The sequence below is a fragment of the Elaeis guineensis genome, chromosome 1, assembly GCF_000442705.2.
Source record: "Elaeis guineensis isolate ETL-2024a chromosome 1, EG11, whole genome shotgun sequence".
NCBI lineage: Eukaryota > Viridiplantae > Streptophyta > Magnoliopsida > Arecales > Arecaceae > Elaeis > Elaeis guineensis.
In genome coordinates this window covers 106,890,868-106,905,272 of record NC_025993.2, presented here as the reverse complement: position 1 = coordinate 106,905,272, position 14,405 = coordinate 106,890,868, and positions in this window count along the sequence as shown.

The following is a 14,405-nucleotide window of genomic DNA, read 5'->3' as shown; positions in this document are numbered from 1 at the left end:
ATCTATTTAGTGTGTATCATATGGTGATATGGTATGTATTGATAAAATATATATGCTGAAAATAAGAAAAAAAGAGAATGATACATTATTTCTAGTTACAAAATTGATGACTCTATCAATAAAAAAAAATTATTTTTAGATTTATACTTTAAAATTGATATTAAAAGAAACATAGTAAACTATAAAATTTGTCTCATTTCATATTCTACAGTGCTCGACCCATATGATTTTTGTTTTCTATATCAAGACACCATCTTTCCTCCCCTCATCTTATCCTCCCAATATTATTTTATTAGTTTTGTTCAAATTTATGAAGTCATGACTTTTTGAGCATGTAAATGATCCCTAATAATGAAGAATATATTTAATATTTCTAAAAAACTAAAAAGCACTAATTTTTATAATTATTGGAGTTTGATCAGTTCATAATTATTGTTGAAAGAGAGAACATATGGCTTTACTTGATGGATGAGAGAATGAATATTATTTGATATAAAATTATTCAAATATTTAGATTAGAATTGTTCAAGATATTCACACTGGATGATGATGATGAGTGAGTAGGATCTTTCAAAAAGAAGAGAAACGATATCTTCAACAGTCTCGTCGGTTGTTTCGTGAGTAAGTCAGCAGCTATGCATGTGTTGTCATGCCCTGGAGTCCGAATTTTTTTATAAAGAAGAGAGATCAGGAGGCCTATGCCACCAAAGAAATCAAAGAACAAAGTCTCCTTTCCCTCATCTAGCATTTTTAGTCATGATCTTATCTTTGTCTACCTTTTTTGGATCAAAATATTATATTATTATGTTTTGATGTTGCTTTTTAAATTCTTGAAGCTTAAAGTTTATAATGTTTCTCTCATTTTATTTTTTTTTCTTTTTTGTTATTAGTTTAAAGATAAAGAATTCTTGCTGCAATACAGTTCTATAAATTTTCTAAAGGGCTACCCATTTATTCATGAGCTATTTAGTCTTTTTTTATTAAAAAAATATTTGATTACTTATTCTCTACAGGAAAATAACTATAAGATAATCAAATGATTCATGAGAATATTTATCTAAAAAAAATGATTGTAAAGTAAAATAATTTTTATTACATTTAGTTGGTAGAAAAATTACTTTGAAAAATGACACTGGAAAAAGATTACTATGTTTGATTGGAGGTAATCCTATATAAGAATATGACAAAATTTATAAATATATCTTTCAATATAAACTAATTTTTTAATACCAAGACAATACTATTATCTTCAATTAATTTTGATATAATTACTATAATCACATAGCCTTTTGCATAATGTGATATCCATCTTAATTTTTTTACAAAAGCTCTTTATTGAATGAATTTGAAAAGATATCAAAACAAATTCAATAATTATATATATAATTTTATTGAAAATATTTTTATCAAACATGGATTACCACCACTCAAAAATTTATCAAATATCCACCCCCATGTATTTGTTTTATCTTCTCTATCTAGAAAATAAACATGGGTCCATAAATTTTTTTTATCATCTCTCTCGTTCATTTTTCATACTAGATATGATAATCTGACATGAAAATTTATTTTTTCATGCTAGATTATCTCCAACCAAATAGATCCTAAGATTTTCAACTTGAAGATATATAGGAATCTTTAGATTCACATGATCACACGCTCTCAACATAGTGATCTTATTAATATTTTCAATGAAAAGATTAGTGCATGGACTCCGATGGTAGGAGGAATTTTTTTATTTAATTGAATTTAGTGCAAAGTAGGATTACTAATGTAGATTTAGTATGTGAATTTCCTCTTCTTTTTGGTGAAATAATAAATATAGTTAGAGCAGCAAATTTTTAACCTATCTTCTTTCATTTTCGATATCATTTGCTAATCAAAAAAGAGATCTGCTACTTAACGCTTCTCATTGATATGGACTTCATTATATATCTTGTAATATAATAATAATAATAATAATAGATTCACCTATTACTTTAGTGAGCTTGCAATTAAGGTTCAAACTATAAGGTTCCTCTTTCATTTATGCTTTTTACTGGTACTATCTAATCCAATTTTAGTTGATTTAGCAGCTATCATGGATAGACAATTACAAATGCTATAGTTCTCTGATTATTGTTTTATTGTTTATCTTTATGTTTTGGATATCTACTCTAATTTTCCTTGATGCTCATCCAAAAAAAATAATGAGTGAAGAGAATGGGACCGTTGTAGCTGAGAAGCATCCTATTCCATGATTGAATGAAAGGATTCTCTCATCCTTGTCGAGGAGATCAATTGCTGCACATCCCTGGCATGATCTTGAAAAAGGTACTCACCTCAGTGTAATCTCAATTAACTTTCATTTAATTTTAGTGGCATTCGATCAGCCAAGGATCTGAATAACCACATTGTTTGTATATAGATCCTGAAGCTCAGTCTATTTTCGATATGGTAAGTTTTTTTTTTACAAACTTTCTAATTCAGATACGTGGACACCTAAACATTCAACATTGTGACACCAATCATTTTTAATTTCATGCACTGAAAAAAGCTTATTCAAGCAAAACCACCAGCAGTTCAAGATAAGAATATTCTATTTTCTAGATCACTAATGGCTAGAGCTTGATGAAGCTTGATCCCTCGATTAAATTCTAAATGCATAGTGCGACATGACTAACGTAAGTTGGTTCCAGCATACTTTCAAATCAATATTTTAGAAGAGAGTGAATGTCTTATGATTTTTTTGCCATTCATCTGATATAGGTGATAGAGAGAATAAAAGGAAGTAAAATAAAACATGGACTTGACAAGAAGATGGGACTGATTAAGGTGTGTGCATGCTGCCTTTGCATCACTTACTTTTTTTTATGAGCAGCGCGGGACATGATAGAATTGGTGGTATAATGGAAGAGACTCTTCCTTTCTGATATAGTTTCTATGAATAATTAGAATTTTTTAAACCTGTGCTTCATTATACTTTTGTATTATTTATCATTTTGTAATCTTACAACTTTCAAACTTGGCCTCAAGTTGATCGAGTATTGTATTCATGAATGGTGTATCCTCATAATTATGGTGTCATTCCTTGAACGTTTTGCGAAGACAATGATCCAATGGATGTTTTGATCCTCATGCAGGTGACTTGATAACTTCTAATATGTACTACTTAAGCCACTTGCTTTTTTGGAGCATACAATATGTGGTTCTAAATGCATTGCTTGTTTATATTCTTTACCCCTTATATCCTTTATCACAAACTGTATCTTTTAATTTTATCTTCTTCTATGGTACACATAAAGAGGACGCTAATTCTAAAGTAATGATCAGGATCTTTATGATGATGGTTAGAAGTACTAATAAGTTCTTATAACTAGAGAAGTTTTTTTATTCAATTATTTATTTTTTTATTCCAATCTAAGGACCACGCTTATTAGTTTTATTAAATAGGAAAAGAAAGATGATAAAATTATTGTAGTGTATGCTGGCGATCTCGAGTACCATCACTATAATGACATCTCAGAGCTCCCTCATTGTCTTGCTGAAATAAAGCACTTCTTTAAAAATTATATCTTGTTTTACTTTTTGTTTGTAGCTTTTATATTGCTTGAGTCCATTCAGATAATTTTTATTGTTGTTATTTATCCATTGACAATAATGCTGAGGGAACTACCATGCTATAACCCAATTTGCTCCATAGAAATATGATAAATCTGAATTCTTATAATCCCTAACTAAGTTCAGACATAAAGAATGAGAACAAGAAAGTTGCTCTCAATGAATTCTTAGCCGCAAATATTGTTGTTGAAGCCATCCAGTACTCCATGTAAGTTGGTTTTAACTGTTGCATGCATGTGAAGTCTAAAACGTAAACATTCATATGCATGTAATTTTTTGTATCTATGTATAATTCTCCAAAATTAATGTCTTGGAACCACACGCTGGTTCTAATGGAACACATTATATAGGTTAGTGATTTGTGATTATCATCATTCATAAAATATATATGTATTTTTGCAATATTTCTCTGCTGATTATGCTCCATGGTGTTTGTTGTTGCGGGGATCTCCATACTTAGTACAACATGCTGAGCCTAAAGTGGTAGACTTCTGCCGTCTGACTTAGAATTGAGAGTGGAGATATATTAGTTTCCTTTTTTTCTTTCTAAGTTTGTGATTTCGAGTTTTGCCACGTGAATTGCTCCAGTGCTAAACATGTGTTATTTTTTTGTTCATAATTCAATGGTGTATTTTGTTGCTTGCACTGTTTTGATGGTATCAGCTATTCATTTTGTTGGTGCAAAAATTCGCTTGCGTCGGAGAAGCTGGAGTCGGAGAAGTCGCGGTCGCCGCCGGGACCTGCAAGGGAAGTCTAAACCGGAGGTGGGGTTGCTCCGGCAAGACCCTCCGACGCTCAAGTCAGTTCTCTGCCTCAACAAGAATGGAGCGCTCGAACGGAGAATTTAGCAGAGTTTTGAGATAAGAAATGAGCTTATAGAATAACGTATCTGGGACCCCCTTTTTATAGGCGGAGGAGGTAACGAATTGATGGCGACGTTTGTAACCGTCTGGTAGTGGGCCGCCCATAGTCAGGGAGAATTTATTGCGAAGAGTAGTGGAGCGGAATCGTGGCTATTGCCGTAGCTCGCCACGTGGAATCAGTTGCGAGGAGTGGAGCAGCGTCCGTTGTCGTGACTTGCCAGCGGATGGGAGAATCGCCCGGTATCCGTTGCAGGAGGTGGAGCAGGATCGTGGCCGTTATTGTGGCCTGCTAGGGGGTAGTGGAGCTGTGCGGAATCCGCCACAGGAAGTGGAGCAGAGCTGCGACGGTTACTGCGGCCTGTCAGGGAGTGATGGAGCTGCACGGAATCCGCCACAGGAAGTGGAGCAGGATCGTGGCCGTTAAAATAGCCTGTCAGGGAGTGCAGATCCATCGACTGAAGCTCGAAAGTGGTCGGAGCTGATGACGGAGTTCGGCTCCCGTAGGAGTCCGGGCGGAGTCCTCTGCAACTAAAGTCAGGTGGAAAGTCCGGCTCCCGTGGGAATCCGGACGGATCTTATCGACAATCGGAGTCAGCGACGGAGCCCGGCTCTTGTGGGAGTCCGGACGGAGTTCCCCTTGTGGTTGAAGTTATCGTCGGAGTCCGGCTCCAGTAGGAGTCCGGACGAAGTCTGTCTGCAGCCGTTGGAGTCGAGGACGAAGCCCGGCTCCCGTAGGAGTCCGGGCGGAGTCTTCCTGCAATCAAAGTTAAAGGCCAAGTCCGGCTCCCGTAGGAGTCCGGACGGGGCTTACCAGCAGTTGATGTTGAGGATGGAGCCCGGCTCCCGTAGGAGTCCGGGCGGAGTCAACTTGAGGTCGGAGTTGTCGGCGGAGTCCGGCTCCCGAAGGAGTCCGGACGAAGTCTGTCTGCAGCCGTTGGAGTCAAGGACGAAGTCCGGCTCCCGTATGAGTCCGAGCGGAGTCTTCCTGCAATCAAAGTTAAAGGCCAAGTCCGGCTCCCGTAGGAGTCCGGACGGGGCTTACCAACAGTTGATGTTGAGGACGGAGCCCGGCTCCCGTAGGAGTCCGGGCGGAGTCAACTTGAGGTCAGAGTTGTCGGCGGAGTCCGGCTCCCGTAGGAGTCCGGACGAAGTCTGTCTGCGGCCGTTGGAATCGAGGACGAAGCCCGGCTCCCGTATGAGTCTGGACGGAGTCTTCCTGCAATCAAAGTTAAAGACCAAGTCTGGCTCCCGTAGGAGTCCGGACGGGGCTTACCAGCAGTTGATGTTGAGGACGGAGCCCGGCTCCCGTAGGAGTCCGGGCGGAGTCAACTTGAGGTCGGAGTTGTCGGCGGAGTCCGGCTCCCGTAGGAGTCCGGACGAAGTCTGTCTGCGGCCGTTGGAGTCGAGGACGAAGCCCGGCTCCTGTAGGAGTCCGGACGGAGTCTTCCTGCAATCAAAGTTAAAGGCCAAGTCCGGCTCCCATAGGAGTCCGGACAGGGCTTACCAGCAGTTGATGTTGAGGACGGAGCCTGACTCCCGTAGGAGTCCGGGCGGAGTCAACTTGAGGTCGGAGTTGTCGGCGGAGTCCGGCTCCCGTAGGAGTCCGGACGAAGTCTGTCTGCGGCCGTTGGAGTCGAGGACGAAGCCCGGCTCCCGTAGGAGTCCGGACGGAGTCTTCCTGCAATCAAAGTTAAAGGCAAAGTCCGGCTCCCGTAGGAGTTCGGACGGGGCTTACCAGCAGTTGATGTTGAGGATGGAGTCCGGCTCCCGTAGGAGTCCGGGCGGAGTCAACCTGAGGTCGGAGTTGTCGGCGGAGTCCGGCTCCCGTAGGGGTCCGGACGAAGTCTGTCTGCAGCCGTTGGAGTCGAGGACGAAGCCCGGCTCCCGTAGGAGTCCGGACAGAGTCTTCCTTTGAGGTCGGCATCGTGGGCGGAATCATTGATTCTGTTGAGGACTTCGGCTGTGGGTATTTTATACCCAACACCAGTTCCCCTACTTCCGAGTTTGAATTTCGAACGAAGGAAGTACAGAGAGATGGGTACAGCCGAAGCCGTCCCCTCGAATCCCACGCACTGCTGCCCCTAGATATTTTGGGCATTAATTGCGCGCGTGCCGGAGTCTTTTCGAATTGGAGCGGTGCGAAGTGACTCTTCGAAATTCCCGCAAGTACACTGGCCTAGGTACGGCGTAATAATGGCCCTGCCAACCGTCAGCCGCTTTTAGCCGCCTGTCAGGGGGAGTGGGACACGTGTCGGATGCGGACTGGCCTGGGGGGATTCGCGATCATTATGGTGCTGGATCCCAGGGTCTATTTAAATCCGTCCTCCCACCTTTAGGTGCCCTACTTCGTTCCTGAGTTCTTACCAGCGTTTGCCTTTTCTTCGAGAGCCCTGTTTCAGTGGGCGTCTTCTCGAGTCGTAGGCGTCTCCTGTTTTCGTTCCTCAGGTCCCTCAGAGCGATATAGGTTAGTTCCAGCACCGCCAACCTTCTTCTCACCACCTAGGGACTTCTTTTCTGTCATTATCTTTTTGCATCCCTCCGAGTTAGCTTCCTATGACCTCTCATTCCCTCTTCTGTTCGCCTTCTTAGGGTCCTTTAGAGCTCCCCCTTCGAAACTACTCGAAATGTCTTCCGGCTCTTCTGCTCCCTGCAGTTCCGGGAGTTCTTCTGCCTCAAACCCCCAAGTCCCCGTCTCTACAGACGATCCCGTGTCTGGGGCTGGGCTCCGCCCGGTTTTTGCGCCGGGCACCATTTCGTGTTCCCTGACCTCGGAGGAGCTCCTTCTGATAAGGGTTCAGTACGGAGTTCCTCCGGAGTACGACCTGGAGCTGCCTGGCCCTTCTGACCGGGCCAGCACTCCTCCTCCCGGTCGCTTTTGCTTGTACCAGGAAGTGTTCCGTGCCGGACTCCGGCTTCCGCTTCCTTCCTTTGTCGTTGCCCTCTTCCGTTTCTTGGACATCTCCTTGGCTTCCGTGGCCCCTAATTCTTTTAGGTTTTTGATAGGATTTCTCTCCCTCTGCCACGTAGTCGAGGTCCAGCCGTCTCTCTCCTTGTTTAGGCACTTCTATACCTTCAAGCGCCATCCTTCGGCGAAGGACTGGTGGTACTTCTCCCCCCAGTTCGGCAAGAAGGGGTTGCTGAAAGGCGTCCCTTCTTCGATCCACAATTGGAAGGAGAAATACCTCTTCGTCCATTGCCCGACCCTGAAACTGGGCCTGCCCCCTTGGGGCTCTCTGAGGGATTCTGTCCGTCGGGCTCCCAGCCTGGGGGAGGACGACCTCCAAGCCGCCCAGAAGCTTCTAGCTTATTCCGCTCCTTCCCTTCCCAATCTTCTGAGGGAGCAGTTTCTTTTCAACATCGGCCTGAGTCCCCAGGATCCAGCGAGTATTCATCTTTTACCTTATCTTCTCTTTTCATGCTTCCCTTCTCTTCTTCTTTTTACCTCCTCTTTCCTCTCTCTCTTTTTTCCCTCTGTTTCTTTCTTTCTCTCTTCTTTCTTTTCTCTCTTTTTTTTCTTTTTTTTTTCTTGACTGATTGGTTTGCTTCTTTTTCTTCTTTCCTTTTCTCTCTCTCCTTTTCTTCTCTTCTTTTGTTTTTTTTTTTTTTAGGAATGGACGCCGAAGCAGTGCGGAGGCTCGCCAGGGGCATGAGGGTCCACAAGAGAAAGGGCGCTACGACCTCCGGATCGGCGAAGAGGGCCAGGGCGGAGGAGACGAGCTTAGCGGCACCCGTCCAGGTGGCCCCGGCCATCGACATTCCCTCGGATGCCGAGCCAACAGCTCCCCGGGCCTCCTCGAGGAGTCCGCCGATTGGGGCCCCCGCCCCGGGGGTTCGCCCCACGGAGGCACCCGCCGCGGAGAAAAGGAGGAAATCGGTGGCCTGCAGGGCGAGTAGCCGCCGAAATGCTGTGGACGAGTCCCTCTGCTCCGAGGAGGGGTCGGAGAATCCCTTCAATGATAGGGACTTGATCAGGCGGCTGATCGACGGCTGCATTCTGCCTGACGTCGTGGAGAGGATCGACCGCGCCGATCCTGAGCAGCGGGCTTGGGATTCTTTGGGGTCCTTCCTTGAGGTGAGCGACTCTTCATTTACATGGCTATTCGGCCTTTGTACTGATTCCCTGGCTGTCTTTGCAGATTGGGCACCAGCTCCTCGCCTATATCGAGGCGATGAGCCGCATGAAGAGAGACATCCTCCAGGTGGAGGAACGCTGTCAGGCGGAGGTTGCTCGCCTCCAAGCAAAGACGGCCGAAGTAGCCGCCCTCCAGGAGGCCCTGGAAGGGGAGAAGAAAGCCCGGGAGGAGGAGAGGCAGATCTTGGAGGAATCGGCGAGGAAGGTGGAGGCCGAGGTCGCCCACTTGGTCGAGCAAACTCCGGTCCTGATCTCGGAGGCCAGAGCCCTTGCGGTGGAGGAATTCAAGGCCTCTGCGGAGATGAGGGACCTGAATATCCAGTTCGGCCAGGAAGCGTTCATTAAGGGGTTCGAGCTCTGCCAAGAGAAGGTGGCCAGAAAATTTCCAGAGCTCGACCTCAGCTTCCTAGGCGAGGAGTCTGAGGACGAAGCCGGCCCCTCGTCAGCCGCCACTGCTGTCGTAGCCCCCGCGTCGAGTTTTCCACCCCCCGCCCCTGAGGTCTGAGACCTCCGATCTTGTACCTTTATTTCGTCATAATTTTTCTTTTTCATTTGTCTTTAAAAATCATTCAATCAATAAAGTTGAATTTCTTGTTGCGGACGGCTTCTCTTTCCTCCTCCCTCCTTCTCTCTGTTTTTCTTCCTGCAATGAATCGTTCTTTGACGCCTTTACCTTCCGATGGCAGTGTCCTGCAGAAGCACTTCCTCTGCCCTTGGGGGTCCCGCTGAAATCGACGATCCAGCGGTTGAAAAAGGAGGTCCTTCACCTGACGAAGAAGTTAAAGAAGACGGAAGTCGAGCTCCGCAAATCGAGAGAAGGTCACTCTGAAGCCGCCGCTGAGGCCACCCACTTTCGGAGTCTCCATGTGAAGGGGATCATGGAGTATAGCTGGAGGAAGGCGAACTTCGCAAAGGAGCTCGAGGAATGCAAGAAGAGCTCCAGTGATCGGATTTGGGCCCAGGCCGCCAGGATCAGCGCCCTCAAGGTGGAACTGTCAGCTGCGAAGGGGAAGATCGGCCAGCTGGAAGAAAATTCATCCCAGCTCTTGGCCCGGGTCGACGATGACCAGAGATGGTCGCAGAAGGTTTCCGACCTTCAGCAGCAGCTTCAGGATGCCGAGGTGAGCCACGACGTGCAACGGGCTAGCTGGCACAGGCAAGTGGAAGAATACAAAGGAAGATTCAGGACGGCAGCCGACGAAGTCGTCCGTCTCCAGAGACAGCTGGCTGGCAGGGCACAGCTTACTTCCGCCCAAGATTTTGAAGAGCTCCAAGCCCTAAGAGGCACCGTGGAGGGGATTTCTGTCTCCCTCAGAGAAAAGACAGCCGAGCTGCAACAAGTGAAGATCCAACTGGCACTCGAGCGGTGGGCCGTCGCGGACACGGAGGCGGAGTCCGAAGTTTTGAGGAAGAGGCGTCGAGAGGCGGAGGCTGAGAGCCAGCAACTTCGTCGGGCGCTCCAGGACGCACTGCGGAAGAGGGAAGAGCTAGAAGAGGAAATTGAGAATCTGAGGCAGTCCTGGTTGAGGGACGGAATAGATAACTCTAGGTCGGAGGGAGCAGGGTCTCCTTAGAGCTCTTTTTGTCTTTCTGTCTTGTCATGTAGTTACTTCTTTTTTGTCGTTTTGCCCTTCTTTCCTTGGCTTTCCTGGCTTTGTAGTGTGTATATCGAAAATGGAATAAAAAGAGCATTTTGTGTTACCTTGTCCGTGCGTTGCACTAATATTGCTGTCTGTCGAACCTTTTTTGTCGTTTGACTTGTCTGATGTAGACGTCATCAGGGGGCGCCCGGTCGTCGATGCGTTAGCTCGCCTTTCTCGTCGTGCGTGGCTGCAAGCCCGAGCTTGGTCGTTCGGGCCCCACATTATTTCGGAGATGTCGTCGTCTTCCTAATTGGTGCCGAAAGTCTTCCTTGGCATCGTGGATGGAACCCGACTCCCGTAGGAGTCCGGGTGAAGTCTTCCCTGGCGTCGTGGCCGGAACTCGGCTCCCGTAGGAGTTCGGGTGAAGTCTTCCTTGGCGTCGTGGCTGGAACCCGGCTCTCGTAGGAGTTCGGGTGAAGTCTTCCCTAGCATCGTGGCTGGAACCCGGCTCTCGTAGGAGTCCGGGTGAAGTCTTCCCTGGCGTCGTGGCTGGAACCCGGTTCTCGTAGGAGTCCGGGTGAAGTCTTCCTTGTGGACGGAACCTGGCTCCCGTAGGAGTCCGGGTGAAGTCTTCCTTGTGGGCGGAACCCGGCTCCCGTAGGAGTCCGGATGAAGTCTTCCTTGTGGACGGAACCCGGCTCCCGTAGGAGTCCGGGTGAAGTCTTCCTTGTGGACGGAACCCGGCTCCCGTAGGAGTCCGGGTGAAGTCTTCCTTGTGGGTGGAACCCGGCTCCCGTAGGAGTCCGGGTGAAGTCTTCCTTGTGGACGGAACCCGGCTCCCGTAGGAGTCCGGGTGAAGTCTTCCTTGTGGATGGAACCCGGCTCCCGTAGGAGTCCGGGTGAGGAGTCCGGGTGAAGTCTTCCTTGTGGGCGGAACCCGGCTCCCGTAGGAGTCCGGGTGAAGTCTTCCTTGGGGACAGAACCCGGCTCCCGTAGGAGTCCGGGTGAAGTCTTTCTTGTGGACGGAACCTGGCTCCCGTAGGAGTCCGGGTGAAGTCTTCCTTTTTGTTCGAGCCAGTGTGAGGTTCTCCTCCCGTTTCTGGCTTGGCTGTGGGGGTGCGTTAGGGCGCTGTAAGGCCTCTCCCCCCATCCGGTCTAAAAGAATCGGGCCTTCGACTTTGCTCATGTCAGGACGAGGTTCTCCTCCTATTCCTGACATGGCTGTGGGGGCACATTAGGGCGTTGTAAGGCCTCTCCCCCCTCCGGTCTAAAAGAACCAGGCCTTCGACTTTGCTCATGTCAGGACGAGGTTCTCCTCCTGTTCCTGACATGGCTATGGGGGCACATTAGGGCGTTGTAAGGCCTCTCCCCCCTCCGGTCTAAAAGAATCGGGCCTTCGACTTTGCTCATATCAGGACGAGGTTCTCCTCCTGTTCCTGACATGGCTGTGGGGGCACATTAGGGCGTTGTAAGGCCTCTCCCCCCATCCGGTCTAAAAGAACTGGGTCTTTGACTTTGCTCATGTCAGGACGAGGTTCTCCTCCTGTTCCTGACATGACTATGTTTTAAGCGTTCGGTGGGGTCGTATCCAGTCATAATAAATTCACGCCAGGTGGGAAGAGCACGTTAAGTAGAAAGAAAATTAGATTCAAGACGAAATCGTAAGTGATACATTTACAGGTTTTTCGAGCTCCTCGGTCGCGGGTGGCCCGCTCCTCCTTGAGGCCCTCCGGTGATGGAGTCGATGGTCCCGATGGGAGGCCGGTCCCCGGGTTGCTCCTCCCTTCTCGGCGGTTCAGGCTGTGGAAGGGCTCTTGGCCGATCTCCTCTATCCTCAGGCCTGCGGCGGATGAATCTGTCAAGTCGACCTCGCCGAATGAGCTCCTCGATCTCGTCCTGGAGCTGGATGCATTCCTCTGTGTCGTGGCTGTGGTCGCGGTGGTAGAGGCAGAACTTGTTAGGGTTGCGCTTCCCGGGGTGTGTGCGCATCCTCTCCGGCCTAGGGAGCTGCTCCCTGACCTCCATTAATACCTGGGCCTTCGAGGCGTTGAGGGGGACGTAGTTGCAGAATCTCCCTGGTGGGGAACCCCGCCGAACCCCGCGGTCCGGGCTTCTCTGCCTGCATGCCCGGGGTGGAGTATGGGCGCGCTTATGCCCAGGAGGGGATCGAGAACGCGGCCGGACTTCCTTTGGCCTTTTCTCAACTGCGGGCTTACTCGAATCTCCCGCTTGCCGCTCTCTTGCTGTCTCTTCATCCTTCATTTTGAAGGCTTCTTCCGCTCGGGCGTATCCCTCAGCCCGAGCCAGCAAATCGGTAAAATCCCTGGGATACTTCTTCTCCAGGGAGAACAAAAGATCATTCTTCTGAAGGCCGCCTTTCAGGGCGGCCATGGCAACTGATTGATCCAAGTTCCGGACCTCCAGCGCCGCGATGTTGAAGCGGTTGATGTAGGCCCGTATGGACTCCCCTTCCCTCTGCTTGATGTTGATGAGGGACTCCGAACCCTTCCGGGGGCGCCGGCTGCTGACAAAATGGGCCACAAATTGGTGGCTCATTTGATCGAAGGAGAAGATGGTACCCGATTTCAAAGCCGAATACCAGTTCCTCGCTGCTCCCTTCAAAGTAGACGGGAAAGCCCGGCATAAGATGGCGTCAGGAGCACTGTGAAGCAGCATCATCGTCCGGAAGGCCTCCAGATGATCAACCGGGTCCGAAGTCCCGTCGTAGCTTTCGAACTGGGGAAGCTTGAAGTTTGGCGGGATCGGTTCCTGCATGATCGTTTGGGAGAAGAGAGGGTCAGTACAAATGTCCTCACCATAAGTGGGGGGCGCATGGCGGAGTTCTTCAATCCGCCGGTTCATCTCCTGGAGCCTCCGGTCCAGGAAATCCTCTCGACTTCGAGTCTCGAGGGTCCTCTGGCAGAACGGGGGCAGGGATCTTCCAGGGGTGGAGTCGTGGTCCGATTGAGGGCTCTCTACCCTCGGGTTTGTTTTCCCAGGAAGGACGGGGCGGCTGGCCCAGGTGGCCCGCCCCGCCGCCGGGTTCTGGCATTCCGGAGATGCTCTTTTCGGGTGCGCTGACGCCTGCGGCTGCTGCTGCTGCATTGCTTGCACAGCTTCGACGAGGCCTCTGACCTGCTGTGCCAGCAAGTCAAACTGCTCCGCGCCGACCGCCGCCGCTGGAGGAGGAGGAGGAGGAGGTTGAGAAATAGGAGGGGAGGCTGGAGCCAGAGATCTGGCCGCGGAGGCCGTGGACCGTCACGTGGATGCCTTGCGTGGAGGCATCGAGTGTGGACCCAGCGGGGGAAAATAAGGAGTGGGTGTCAGAGGAGATGATCGGAGGCGGCTCCGTTGAACGCTCCTTTAAGAACAAGGGTACTGCGAAGGTTCGCCATCCTTCCTCTAGCGTCAATCCTGTTGGTACAAAAATCCGCTTGCGCCGGAGAAGCTGGAGTCGGGGAAGTCGCGGTCGCCGCTGGGACCTGCAAGGGAAGTCTAAACCGGAGGTGGGGTTGCTCCGGCAAGACCCTCCGACGCTCAAGTCAGTTCTCTGCCTCAACAAGAATGGAGTGCTCGAACGGAGAATTTAGCAGAGTTTTGAGATAAGAAATGAGCTTATAGAATAACGTATCTGGGTCCCCCCTTTTTATAGGCGGAGGAGGTAACGGATTGATGGCGATGTTTGTAACCGTCTGGTAATGGGCCATCCATAGTCAGGAAGAATTTATTGCGAAGGGTAGTGGAGCAGAATCGTGGCTATTGCCGTAGCTCGCCACGTGAAATCAGTTGCGAGGAGTGGAGCAGCGTCCGTTGTCGTGACTTGCCAGCGGATGGGAGAATCGCCCGGTATCCGTTGCAGGAGGTGGAGCAGGATCGTGGCCGTTATTGTGGCCTGCCACGGGGTAGTGGAGCTGTGCGAAATCCGCCACAAGAAGTGGAGCAGAGCTGCGACGGTTACTGCGGCCTGTCAGGGAGTGATGGAGCTGCACGGAATCCGCCACAGGAAGTGGAGCAGGATCGTGGCCGTTAAAATAGCCTGTCAGGGAGTGCAGATCCATCGGCTGAAGCTCGGAAGTGGTCGGAGCTGATGACGGAGTTCGGCTCCCGTAGGAGTCCGGGCGGAGTCCTCTGCAACTAAAGTCAGGTAGAAAGTCTGGCTCCCGTGGGAGTCCGGACGGATCTTATCGGCAATCGGAGTCAGCGACGGAGCCCGGCTCTTGTGGGAGT